Source organism: Mus musculus, chromosome 3 (genome assembly GCF_000001635.26).
Source record: "Mus musculus strain C57BL/6J chromosome 3, GRCm38.p6 C57BL/6J".
NCBI lineage: Eukaryota > Metazoa > Chordata > Mammalia > Rodentia > Muridae > Mus > Mus musculus.
This window is the reverse complement of record NC_000069.6, coordinates 76,672,194-76,685,126: the sequence shown is the minus strand read 5'-3', so window position 1 is coordinate 76,685,126 and position 12,933 is coordinate 76,672,194. Positions and strand designations below refer to the sequence as shown.

The window sequence follows — 12,933 nt, the reverse complement described above, 5'->3', positions numbered from 1 at the left end:
GAACTCAAACATGGCAGGAGCTGATGCAAGAGCCATGGAGGAAGGATATTCACTGGTGTGTTCATAAAGGCAGGCCAGTTATCATTTTCTAGATTCCAGGACTATCAGCCTAGTGATAGCACCAACCACAATGAGCTGTACTCTTGGTTATCAATCACCAATATAAAAATGCCCTACAGAATGGCCCACAGCCAGATCTTATGGAGCCATTTTTCCCAACTGAGGTCTCCTCCTCTGAAATGACTTTCGTTTTGGTCAAGTTGACAGAAAACTACCAGATAATCTTGGAGAATATGAAAGTCTTTCTCAGGAAATAAAACCACATCTTACAAAGTATGGGTCAGAAACAAGACAAGCAAGATGTTCTAAGAGCAAAGAGAATTCTTGACTTGCACAAGTGAAGTGTGCAGTATACAGCTGTTTACTTAAGCACTTTTCTAAGGCCCTGAGAGCTGAGCCTTGGGTAGGCTTATTCGTAGAACAGGTTCTTTCCAACACAGAGCTCCAACAGAGAGCAACTCATCAGCCTGCATTATTTCTTTAACAGCTTTCAAAAAGCCTGAGACACTCTGCTCCATTACTTTGCAGGGCTTATGCAGGAGTTCCAGAATAACTTATGGTTCATGCATAATCTTTCAGAAGAGTGAACAACAGAGCTTCAATTGCTGTGGATGACCTTGGAGACACATCACTCTGTAATCACTCTGCATGTGTTTTTCTTGCCTTATGGCCTCTGTATACTTTATTCAAAATTAGCTTTTCTCTCTAAAACATATATATATTTTTTCCCCTGTACATAGACTACACATAGGTTTTCTGACAAAGAACATACTTTTTGATCATCATTCTTTTGAGTATAGAAGTTTTTGAAATACAGGGGGAAAAAGGAAGGGAATAACAGAATACAAACCAACAAAATACTTCTGAAGCCAGGAGCTGAAGGTCTAGTATTCTAAGCAGCCTCTTGAAATTGAAGCACTACCTCCAATAAAGACTCTTTGGCAATGAAAGTCAGATTCATTCACAATTCTGATCCACACCTGACCCTGCACTGAGAAGGATGCACTCCTGGTCCCACCTCTTCACACTCACAGTCTATGTATAAAGCCACAATGCATGCTTTGAATGAGGGTGCCAATGAGTTGGGCCTGCACAGTGGCAGAAGATCATTTCCTTTTCTGGGAAGTTCTGTTAGACTTGCCTAGCACAACAAAACAATGAGGAGACACAACAATGATTCCACTGAACTAAGGGCAATTTAAGACTACCAAGGAACTACTTTTTGGAACTTATAGTAGTTAGTTTTAATTATCAACTGAACACCAGCTAAAATCAGATGGTAAGAGAGTTTTAGTGTAGCAATGTCAACATTGAGTTGGACTCCAGAAATGTCTTAAGTTAACTGCTGTGGGAAAGCCCATCCCATTGTGGATTGTCCCATTCCCTAGTCATTGGGTCCTGAGTTGTGAGACATTGAGCTGAGCACAATAAAGTAAAGAGGGCCATGTACACATGTACTTCTTTCAGTTCTTGACTGCGGATATGAAATGAGTTCTTGCTTACAGTTCTTATCCAGGTTTCCTTACAGTAGACTGTAACATGGAATTTTGACTATTCGCTCCTAAATTTCTTTTTGTCAGAGTATTTTTACTACAACAGAAATTAAACTAAAATTTACCTCATTTCTCAGCATCAACAGACAAAGAAAGGGTTCAAAGCTGTGGCTCTTCCTAAATAAATGCATTAAGAAACTGATCAAGATTTATCCAATGGAGAAATGAAGATGACATATAGAATATGAGAGACAGCTTCTATGCATATCCAGTGATTTTTCAATACACCATGATATTGCCGTATACAAAATTCACATTTTGGATAGCTTAATTACAAAAAGCAATCACAAAAACTGTCTCATAGCTTTACAGTTTATATACATACATACATACATATGTACACATGCACATATATACTCATATCATATATATGTATATGCCTATATTTGTATATGTATATATGCATACATGTGTGTGCATGTTCACATACACACACATATATTAAAATATATATAGGTTTTGACACATGATCACTATTCATGTATATATTGACCTACTTATGACCTACAGAAAATGACATGCACATCTCTGGTAGTACACTTCACTGTCTCACATTGTGAATAAGGTCAAAGAAAAACTACCCCATTCAATTATCATATGACTATAATAGATCCAGATAATTCAAAGCTGCTATTTTGAGTCATCTCATCAGGGTTAAATCATAGCCCATTAAAGTGTATGCTAAAAGCAAACCAAAATATGTACTAGACTGTGGAGGAAGACAGGAACATCAGTGGTGCCCACGTGGCCCTGTAGATATCTAGAAATACTAGCAGTGTCCATGTGGCCACATAGACATAAAAACTATAATCTTAAAGCACTCTCCATGTTATGAATCCTTGTAAACAAGTAACTTTAAATACGTTTTCTTTATTTCTTACTTTCTTATCATGTAACATCAGCATGTTGCCCTAGTTATAGTGTATGGTGCCCCAAGTCTTATTTCTAACTCTCCAGCCTTCAGAGCTGGATCAGAACTACAACACTAGCTTTCTCACTCTCAGGCCTCCTAACAAGTTTCCCTGCCTTTATACTTTGCAGATGACTTACTTGGATTGCCTAGCTTGTACAGTCACATGAGTAAGGACTCCATAATAAATCCTATCCTGTAGTTTTATCTACTGCTGTTGTATTCTTTGGAGGGCTTACAACACCTGCTATCATAATGTATAATTTAGATATTTAATTCTTCATTAATGTTTATAAATTCTTCTTGTGTTGAGTTATTTAGAGCAGATCGAATGTTATACATAAAATACTCAGTAAGTTGTATCCAAGCAGCTGATGAAAGGCGCTGGCAAGAGGTCTCAGAGAGTAAAGGCTCTGGCTGCCGACTCAGATGATTCAAGTCCTTTAATGTACATGGGAAAAGGAGACAACTCCGACAAGCTAAACACACACATACACACACACCTTGGCGCATGCGCATGCACAGCAAATAACAACAACAGAATACATACACATATATAAACATAAGTGAATGAATGTAAATCAAAAAGCAAAAAAAAAAAAACCCTCTTTTTAAAAGAAAAGCTTTTTTGTGCAATACAGAATATTGAACTTAGACATTGTACATACACAATGAATAATCATCAGTGAGATACAAATTTGTTCCTCGTCTCTATTAGACAAAACTTCAGAGCTCCAGAACTGTCACTGAAGTACAAACTGGCTCAGAACTCAGAATCTGACAGCCATTTGCAAAGTGACTTTTACAGGTGGTTGCCAACTTTTAAGAGCACTTAGATGCTGGGCAGTGGTGGCATATGCCTTTAATCCCAGCACTTGGGAGGCAGAGGCAGGTGGATTTCTGAGTTCAAGGCCAGCCTGGTCTACAAAGTGAGTTCCAGGACAGCCAGGGCTACACAGAGAAACCTTGTCTCAAAAAACCAAAAATAAATAAATAAATAAATAAATAAATAGATAAATAAATAAATAAATAAATAAAACTAATTTAAAAATAAAGAGTACTTAGTATCAGTATCACTACTGTGGATATTTTATAGAAGTTCTGGAGATGTCTGACCATCTTAGCTTTTCCTCTTCGGTTAATAAGATTCATAGATCTAGAGCTCTTGATATTGCCTGAGAATGTTGTAAAATGTAAATAACTTAGGAACAATAAAGGAGGAGACTACATAATTCCTGGGGTCTAACGGGAACACGGGAAATACCAACACATATCTGAGTAGCCATTTATCCACAGTGGGACTTAGAGCTACCTGTCTAACTTGGCCTTGGCTTCTTCAAATGGACTGTGTAATAATAGTAACAACAACAGGTATGATTTGAGCATCCCTGCAGGAGCCATATATGCAACTCTTTAAAGTTCCTTGGAGATTTTGTTTTATTTTTCAGAAATAGGTAATAATATAAGGCACCACATTTCTTTCTTAATGGGGGAAAGAGTATGGGAGAAGCCAGAGTGCTGCCTTGGAACAGACTGGTGGTCTGCAAACATTACATGCATTCCTGCCTGATCACAGCCCCACTTATCTATTTGGAGAGGCATTTATACTGCTCCTATTACCTAGTACCTGCTAAAGCTGTTTATGGAAACCACAAGGAAGAAATAACTTTTATGCTCCTTTTAGTTTGCTATAAATTCAGAAACAATTTTGCTTGAACAGCTGATCTGTGAATTAATAATGAGCGACTATAACTTTTTTTCACTACAGTATGTCAAGTACTTCCTTTGTGTTTAAAAATTGATGAGGCTCAAAATTCTATTTCTTTACATGAAACAGATTTCAAAAGCATATTGGGTAATCACCACCTCTCTCGTATGGCAAGTTGTTTTCCAAGCTCATGTCTTGGCTAGTAAAAATGAAATAAAAACAGCATTCAGCTCAGTATAAAATGTGATAATCCTCCTTTAAAGACTTCCAGAAAATGCTGTCTTGAAAAATCATGCCAAGAATTATTTCTAGTAAAATGCCTCATGTTCTGTCTCAGAAACATTGTCTATCTAAACCAACAGATTTGAATCTTTTCTCTTTTCTTTTTCACTAAAAAATAGATTTTTCTCTCATACAATACCTCCCACAGTTTTCCCTCCCTCCACTGCTCCTGCCCCACCCCACACTGTCACCTCTCCTCTCCCTTATATGAACACCCTCCTCTGTTTTCACTTTTAAAAAAGACTATGTTTCCGAGAGATGACAGCCAGAAGGACGAAACAAGATACAGTAAGACAGGGCAAAATAATGTGCATAACCTTCCCACTGAATCTATGCAGTTTCTTCCGTGTCTGTTTTGTTTGTTTGTTTGTTTGTTTGTTTCCTGCATGGTACTCAATTTACATTTACTTCTCTCAAATAGCAAGAGTGCTCTTTTAGGCCTACAGTAGGTCCCATTTACTCTGCAACTGGCCGAGAGCTTTCCATCACAGGATAACAGGACAGATCCAGGGCAGAGTTAAACTCTTGTTCTCCTGGGAAGCTGATGTCAGCTGTGCTTAGTCACAACAGCATCTGAACCAAGTCAATTTGAAGGATGCCCAAGGCAGTAGACAGCGCTTGGCTCATTCTAGCATTTTATACTGTGCCTCAGCAGATTGAGGCTGAGTAGAAACAAGGATTAAATAAACCTGAAAACCCAACCAGATCACCCATAAAGGGAAAATATTTCTTTATTTTATAAAGAAGCCATTTACAAATTAGTGTACAGAGTAAAGGTCTTCCAGTATATTCTCATGCATGCTTTGGTCTGCTCATTTTTTCTCCCATTTTTTTTTTTTTTGGCCCCTAGTCCTCCTGTTGTTTCTCATGGTTTGTTCTGCACTAGGATCCCCCTCTCTGCATTTTATTTTTTAATCACACATACTCTATTACCCTCTATTTATTTTCTCCTCCCTCCTTCCTGCAACAACTCTCATTTTTTCCTCGTGGTCCTCTTTATAGTTTCAGCACCTATGCCTCCCACATGTAAAATACACATATGCCCAGAAATTACATATAGGATTTGTGTATGAAAAAAAATCACACAATATTTATCTTTCAGTGTCTGGGTAACTGTGCTTAATATAATACGGCATCCATCTCTCAGAAAATGTCATAGAACTCTAGTTTGAATGGGTAGCACATTTTAGCAAGAACAATTCTTAAAGTGGTGTTTATATATTTACTTTATCTCATGAAGGAAAGGTTAATATTTTTCAGAATACTAGCTAAGTGTCTTCTGAGGTCACTGGGTTAAATAGCATATTATGTGGAAATAACTACTCTATGCTGCTTGAAGATTTATGTCTGGAATGGAGAAAAGTTTCCAAAGCAGCTTGAGTGAAGTAACTGAGTATAACTGTATTTAAAGACAAAGCTGATACCTCCTCTTTTAAGACTTCTTTTTTTTTAAGATTTATTTATTTATTTATTTATTTACTATATGTAAGTATGCTGTAGCTGTCTTCAGATGCACCAGAAGAGGTCATCAGATCTCATTACAGGTGGTTGTGAGCCACCATGTGGTTGCTGGGATTTGAACTTCGGACCTTCGGAAGAGCAGTCGGGTGCTCTTACCCACTGAGCCATCTCACCAGCCCCAAGACTTCTTAATGACTGATTTTTCACATGACATTATCACTTTCTCAGCTTTCTTCATAAGTTTTCTTCCTTTTTTTTCCATTTTTTATTAGGTATTTAGCTCATTTACATTTCCAATGCTATACCAAAAGTCCCCCATACCCACCCACCCCCCACTCCCCTACCCACCCACTCCCCCTTTTTGGCCCTGGCGTTCCCCTGTACTGGGGCATATAAAGTTTGCAAGTCCAATGGGCCTCTCTTTCCAGTGATGGCTGACTAGGCCATCTTTTGATACATATGCAGCTAGAGACAAGAGCTCCAGGGTACTGCTTATTTCATATTGTTGTTCCACCTATAGGGTTGCAGTTCCCTTTAGTTCCTTGGGTGCTTTCTCTAGTTCCTCCATTGGGGGCCTTGTGGTCCATTCAATAGCTGACTGTGAGCATCCACTTCTGTGTTTGCTAGGCCCTGGCATAGTCTCACAAGAGACAGCTATATCTGGGTCCTTTCAGCAAAATCTTGCTAGTGTATGCAATGGTGTCAGCGTTTGGAAGCTGGTCATGGGATGGATCTCTGGATATGGCAATCACTAGATGGTCCATCTTTTTGTCACACTTCCAAATTTTGTCTCTGTAACTCCTTCCATGGGTGTTTTGTTTCCTATTCTAAGAAGGGGCAAAGTGTCCACACTTTAGTTTTCGTTCTCTTGAGTTTAATGTGTTTAGCAAATTATATCTTATATCTTGGGTATCCTAAGTTTCTGGGCTAATATCCACTTATCAGTGAGTACATATTGTGTGAGTTCCTTTGTGATTGGGTTACCTCACTCAGGATGATGCCCTCCAGGTCCATCCATTTGTCTAGGAATTTCATAAATTCATTCTTTTTAATAGCTGAGTAGTACTCCATTGTGTAAATGTACCACATTTTCTGTATCCATTCCTCTGTTGAGAGGCATCTGGGTTCTTTCCAGCTTCTGGCTATTATAAATAAGGCTGTTATGAACATAGTGGAGCATGTGTCCTTCTTACCGGTTGGGGCATCTTCTGGATATATGCCCAGAAGAGGTATTGATGGATCTTCCTGTAGTACTATGTCCAATTTTCTGAGGAACCACCAGACTGATTTCCAGAGTAGTTGTACAAGCTTGCAATCCCACCAACAATGGAGGAGTGTTCCTCTTTCTCCACATCCTTGCCAGCATCTGCTGTCACCTGAATTTTTCATATCTTAGCCATTCTGACTGGTGTGAGGTGGAATCTCAGGTTTGTTTTGATTTGCATTTCCCTGATGATTAAGGATGTTGAACATTTTTTCAGGTGCTTCTCTGCCATTCGGTATTCCTTGGGTGAGAAATCTTTGTTCAGTTCTGAGCCCCATTTTTTAATGGGGTTATTTGATTTTATGGAGTCTACCTTCTTCCTTTTATACTTTCTATTTTCTATTGCCCTATCTACTTTCCTCCAGGAACCCATTTGAATGTTTTGCACCTAAGGTAGTAAACACTAATTTGAGTCTTTGCAGAAAGATAGTCTGCAAACGAGAGTCAATTTTAGGAAGTTAAAAATGATAAGAAATTTATGTGAGGCTGAAAGTTCTAGTGGCAAGCATTATGGTTAGAGCGGAACTAAATATAGGCTTTAAAAAAATAGCACCCCCAAATACATGTCCATTCCAAGTGTATGAATAATCCTGGCAGTTGTGTGCTACCAAACCATATCCCGAGGAGGAGAAAACTGTGTATGTTCCTGGAAGAGACAATAGTAAGACCTCAGAGTTTGCTCTGCAGCAAGAGGACTTTGGAGATGATCTGTTCCAATCCCTTCATTTCACACTGGAATATCTTGAGAGCCAGTGAGATTAAAGGATGGACCTGAAGTCACACAGCCTGGTTATTGAAGGGCTTGGATTAGATCCTACCACTCTAAGGTCTATTCACTCAAGAGTGAGGCTGTCAAGGTGAAAATTTTAAATCATACTGTGGCTGTGGGGACTTCTTTTTTTTTTTTCAAGGAATCATTTGCTGCCCAGGGGAAAATTGAAGTGTTTAGGATTCTTGAAGGTTCTATACTGAGAAGAGGCTCGTACATGTAATTGAACTCATATCTTATATATGAACTTTCAATTATGTTGTATGACTTATAAATAGTTTGATTCTACATAGTTCTTACTATACACAAGGGTTAAGTATTAAAACAATAATGCATATAGCATAGCGATTTTAGCTAATAAAGGTTGCTGGCTGTGCATGGTGAGCAAGTTCACTTTAATATTGTACCTGTAGAACCCTAACATCTGAAAAATCAAAAAAAAAAGCTTGTGATAGAAAGTACAATATAGTAAAATTTGCAACAGCATTAGCACAATCTTTGAGTGAACACTTAGAATAAGCATTTCACTGCCAAAATTGTTCCATTTTTTTCTATGTACTGAAAATAGTTGGAAGGTACTTGAAAATGCCAGATACAAATTTAAAGGTTTTCAACAAAGTTAACTCTGGTTTGTGGAAGTGACTGACGGTCATTCAGTGCCAAGAGTAATCCGAGTCAACTTCTGTCACATATTGCCACCATTGTCCAGGTTGAAGTTATGACCCAAATAGCAGCATGGATTTAATCAGATATAAATAAAGTACTGTTGTGTGGTTAATTAAAAATGGAGGACATAGTGTATTCAACTTTCCGAACCTGTAGTCCCTAATACCTTCACATGGTCGCATGACATTATATCATTCCCCAGAATCCATTATAGGCACAATTGCTTTTGCCACATCTCTGAGTTGCCCAGGATGCATGCGTCATCATCTCCATGACAGCTGCTACACTTATGTGATAAATCAGCATGTGGGTTTAAAGTAAGCTTTTTACTAGGTCATGGGAAAATGAGAGAAAATCTACATTAAAATATGTGTGTAAATATGTTCTATATCAAAACATGCCACTTATGAGGATAATTTTTTACAGATCTTTTCTGCACATGAAAACTTAATCATTTAATGATGTAGAGATGACTTTTTTTAAAGGACATGCTGCTTTTCCAGAAGACATGGTTCAGTTTCTAGAATTTACATGGGGGCTCACAATGTCTGTGACTCCATCCAGTTCCAGGGGATCTGATGAGCTATTGCACACATCGTGTGGTATACAGACACATAGGTAAAATACTTCCTCCCCAATAACACAATAAAAACTTTTAATTGAAATATTTGGGTTTCCATCTGTGCCTGGGAGCTGACCCTCTGTCATCAGCACCCCAATCCCACCCAGACAAAGTTTTTGCCCTAGCAGTGTTGACAAACCCAGGCTCACAGGAAATGCAGGGACAAAGAGTGGAGTTTGAAATACACGTAACAGATTAAGCTATCCAAGAAGCATAAGCATAAGAGACTGACATCAGATAGTGACAATAAGAAAATTTATGGACGAGTATAAACAGAAAGAAGTAGCATATAGAAGATAAAATAATAAAAATTACTCAGTCACAAATGGTCTTAATATCGTGGAAAAGATTTTTTTCCACACTGTCCCTGTATGTCCCCCAATTTCAGTTGTCTTTCCATGTATTCTCTCCCTCCATGTACCCCAACATGAACCCTCCTACTCCCATCCCCACCAGCCGCAAGTCCACCTTAAAAATCTATCTCCCCTGTTAAAGAATATCCTTGTATCCCTTCAGAGACATCCTCTTTACCTAACTTTCCTGGGTGTGTGGATTGTAGCTTGATTATCATTTATTTAATAGTGAATTTTGACCTGTATTTGACAGACATGAATGCAATTATAAAATCTGAGTTAATAACTCAGTTGTAAATGCAATAGTGAGTGATAAAGAAAAACATTTATGGCCATATATGTTGGAGAGATGATGTGCTGACATTTGCAGGTCTTGTGAAAGTGATAAATGAGTTGGCATGTGGATTGTTCATAGGAAAGCAGAGATCACTACAAAAAATTGACACGGGAAGAAGAGTGTCATAGGAGGTTGCCAATAAGTGTACAGAGGCAGAGAGTGGCTTAGATACCACGTAAGAGGCATGGAGAGTGAAAAAATTGGTGTGAAGAATTGAGAGTGTCTAAGAGTATTCTTTCAATCTTCTAAAGAGGTCGGTGAAGGACCAGTAACTTAAATGACTGTACGCAACCCTGTGAAAGGCAAACAATTTCACTGTCTAGAGATAGCTGAGGACTTCTAAAGGCAAGCATGAATAAAAATGCTCCTGAGTGCCTAAGTGTGGAAGGAAATTTAATTCAAATTGCTGTCTATAAAAATGCATAATTTTGGGCATTTGAAGTGATTCTCTGCCTTTTAGCTGATCTGACCGTTTGAGGTTATCTCCATTTATCTATAAGTGGGCAGAAGCATAGCAGTACTGTTTTCTGCCTTATGTACACAATGTCCTGGAGACATAATAATAACTGCCACTCAGGAGCAGGTGAGCAGCTCATTATGCAAAAATCACGAATGGTAAAAATGAAAATACCACATTTTCCAAACTGCTTTGTGCATTCCCTTTTAATTTACACTCTTATCTCATCCTACTGCTGATTCCTTTAGAAGACAATCTAATTAGCTTCCTGTAAGCTACAGAATAGAAGGTTTACAATGCCTCATGATGAGAGCATTTACAAAAGTTTAAGAATAAACACGTGTTTCAGTAATAGAATTCCTAAGTATACTTGATCAGAGTATATTTGGTTTGGATGAGAGTATATCATTAATGTGCAAAAGTGAATTAATAAAGAGAAGATTTATTTAAGGATTAAACTTTAAATGTTTGATTCTTAGACTAATTATTATATATGAAGTCACATTTTGAAACAGACTATGTACTCTGATATAATAGATTACAAATCAAATTCTATGATTTCCAGCTTTTCCTAATTCTTTTATTCTCTCATATGTTATACCCCAACTTCAGTTTCACCTCCATCCTCGCTTACTAGCCCCTACCTTCTGCTCCTCCTCTCCCCCAATCTACTCCTCCTCCATTTTCCTTCAAAAAGAAGCAAGCTTCCTAAAAATATCAACCAAATTCATCATACCAAGTTTCAATAAGTCGAGGCACTTCTTTTCCTGATTCTTGAAGTTAATTTGTGTTCTCTTTGAAGCTTATGTCTATGTAAGTACAAATATGGATGTATGCATATGCTTTAGAAAAAGAAAAACATTGGTAACTATAAAAACTGGTCTTGGTAAAGTTGAAGTAATAAATATTCATTTTTCTTGTCTATGGAGTAAGAAAAACTAGAAACACCATATTATAGTCACTACATAGTAACACATAAAGTATACTATGATCTATATAGCCTAATTGGGCCAATGCCATATAATATGAAATAATAGGGATATATCAAAATAAGCAAGTTTCAGAAATGTGACTGATCACATAATAGTTTCAATATGCCTTCATAAAATGAAAATACATGCAAATGAGAGTTACCTTGAAACACAGGAAGAGACAAAAGGAATAGATATGTGCTAGATTTCATGTATGTATGTATGTTTGTATGTATGTGGGTGAGAGAGAGAAAGAGAGAGAGAGAGAGAAAGAAGAAGGAGGAGGAGGAAGAGGAGGAGGAGGAGGAGGAGGAGGAGGAGGAGGAGGAGGAGGAGGAGGAGGAGGGAGGGAGGGAGGGAGGGAGGGAGGGAGGGAGGGAGGGAGGGAGAGAGAGAGAAATGTTTGGAATGATTGGATTCATGAGCATAGCAGAACACTTGGAAGACACTCTGAGCTCCTGGGCATAGACTTTTGTGTTACAGGTCTGTTATCCCGTCATCATTTGATAGAGGGTAAAGTACTTTGACTAATAATTTCTTACTTTATGAAATGAGAAGGGTTTAGAAGTGCTGATGAAGGAAGAGTGAATGCACATAGGGTAAAGCTTTTCTTGCATATTTGCTCAGGAACACCAAATAATTTGGATACGAAAAGCCTTGAAGTTTTTTCTACATGTATACATGTGAACACAGACATATATATATATATATATATATATATATATATATATATATATATAATGACTTAAACCAAACTGATAATTGAAGAGACTTATTTCTCAAATCTCAAGTCATTTGTGCATCAGTTAATGGCCAAAGGCAGCTGTTTTTGAGTTCCTAGCTGTGAATATGTTTCTGGAAATGCAGCCTGAAGATGAGGTGTTTCTATCCTCAGAAATGCCAGGCCTTTGCAGAAGCAGGTAGTGCCAACCCCAGCACCACAGTCATTAAAAAAAAAAAAGAAAAGAAAAGTAAAAGAAAAGAAAAGCAAGCAAGCAAACAAACAAACAAACAAAAAGTGTAGGATTTGCAGGTGATGTAGGAATTCCATGCCCCCTTTCTATTGCTTCTTTGTGGTAAAGAGGGTGCTCATAACATTCCATACCAGCACAGACAATAAATGTATTGTGTTAGGCATAGAAGGAGCCTCTAATATATCTACCTTACTGCTGAGATGGTTATTCTCATAAAATTATGAACATGCCTTGCAACTTTTAAATATCACAGGCTCTGTAACATTCGTTATCTTTTGAGTGCCAAATGAGAGTAATATTACATATCTGTAATTTTAATTAGATATTTTCCCCTCATGAAGAGGGTATCACCAACAACTTTATTCTCTAGCTAAAGGGGGATTCACCTAATTCCTTCATAGCATTCTGAGCTTCTGACGATCATTTACCACACTGCTCAGGTGATTTCTCTCATAAAAAACAACAGTGTGCCTCTGGACCTTCAGATATCACATTTCCGTGATTATTTTAGAGGTTTGTGTTGTTGACACAATTTCAGTTTCAGCC

At 37.8% G+C, this 12,933-nt stretch overlaps 1 protein-coding gene across 6 annotated transcripts in view; it reads right to left on the bottom strand.

The window, feature by feature from the left end:
* Positions 1-12,933, bottom strand: part of Fstl5 (follistatin-like 5) — a 635,736-nt gene that overhangs the window by 24,884 nt on the left and 597,919 nt on the right. The window lies entirely within an intron of this gene.